Raw genomic sequence first — 1,185 nt, forward strand, 5'->3', positions numbered from 1 at the left:
ATAATACAGATATTATCATATCTATTCCACTCCTTGGAATGTGACCTATGGAAAATCCCAATTGCAAATTATTGGAAAAAAATTGGAAAAAAAATTGGAAAATAATAAATTTTAGCATTTTCCAACTTTTTTTGGCATTTTCCCTCTCTGGAGTTTTATTCCTGAAAAATCCATCGAATATTCCAGAATCTGGAGAGATTTTGGTTAGGAAATCCAGGTGGAATCCAAGGAATGAATGGATTTTCCCACAGATTTCGATGGGAAAAAATCAATATTCCAAGGATCCAGTGGGATATTTTTCCATCAATGGCTTTTTAAGGAATTTCTCCCACAGACCTTGAAGGGAAAATTCCTCATTTGAGGTTTTTTTCCTGAATTTTTTATTGAGTCCGTTCCCTGTGGAAATTTATTTTATTTTATAAAATAAAATAAATTTTATTTTATTTTATTTTATTTTATTTTATTTCTTATTTTATTTCTTACATCATTTTATTTTATTTTTATTTTATTCTACTTTGCTTTACTGTATTTTATTGTTTTGTTTAACTTTATTTTACTTTATTTTATCATTTTATTATTTTATTTTAATTTAATTTTTATCTTATTTTATTTTATATTACTTTATTTTATTTTATTTTGATTTACTATATTTTTTATTTTACTTTATTTTGTTATTTTATTTTACTTTGTTATTTTATTTTGTTTTCTATTATAATTCTAAGTTTTATTTTCAAATTTTATTTTTGTGTTTTCATATTTTATTCTTTTTAAATTTATTTTATTTCATTTATTTTTATTTTATTTTATTTTTAAATAATGGGAAAAATCTGCCAGAGGGGAGGGCTGGATGGGATATTGGGAAGGAATTCCTGGCTGGGATGGAATTCCCAGAGCAGCTGGGGCTGTCCCTGGATCCCTGGAAGTGCCCAAGGCCAGGCTGGATGGGGTTTGGATCACCCTGGGAGCTTCCAGAGCAGCAATTCCCAGGATTCCCTCTGTGACACGACAGGAATTCCCAGGATTCCCTCTGTGACAGGACAGGAATTCCCAGGATTCCCTCTTGGACAGAGCAGGAATTCCCAGGATTCCCTCTGTTCAGGACAGGAATTCCCTGGATTCCCTCTTGGACAGGACAGGAATTCCCAGGATTCCCTCTGTGACAGGACAGGAATTCCCAGGATTCCC

The sequence above is a fragment of the Parus major genome, chromosome 2 (assembly GCF_001522545.3).
Source record: "Parus major isolate Abel chromosome 2, Parus_major1.1, whole genome shotgun sequence".
NCBI lineage: Eukaryota > Metazoa > Chordata > Aves > Passeriformes > Paridae > Parus > Parus major.